This window comes from Nestor notabilis, unplaced genomic scaffold, assembly GCF_000696875.1.
Source record: "Nestor notabilis isolate BGI_N333 unplaced genomic scaffold, ASM69687v1 scaffold17153, whole genome shotgun sequence".
Classification (NCBI taxonomy): domain Eukaryota; kingdom Metazoa; phylum Chordata; class Aves; order Psittaciformes; family Psittacidae; genus Nestor; species Nestor notabilis.
The window spans coordinates 567-769 of NW_009921629.1; the positions used below are offsets into that span (position 1 = coordinate 567).

Consider the following 203-nt stretch of genomic DNA (forward strand, 5'->3'; position numbering starts at 1 on the left):
CCCCGGCGTTTGCCGTGTCTGGCCACCCCACTCCTGGAGTGGCTGGAGCACGCTGGGGCTGGTGGGTGTGCACTGAGGTGGGCACTGCCTGTGCTTGTGCATGGAGACACACAGGATGTGTGGAAGCTGCTTGGGCACGCTTCAGCCTGTGTGCTCCTGCTCTGAGCAACGCTCATGGGCACACGATGCTCAGTGACAGGGTC

General features: G+C 63.5%; 1 protein-coding gene across 1 annotated transcript in view; it reads left to right on the forward strand.

Annotated features, from left to right (window-relative positions):
* The window catches only part of LOC104403180 (lysyl oxidase homolog 3-like), a gene marked incomplete at both ends in the record, with an annotated part of 1,529 nt that overhangs the window by 538 nt on the left and 788 nt on the right, over nt 1-203 (forward strand). The gene's annotated exons all lie outside the window — the stretch shown is intronic.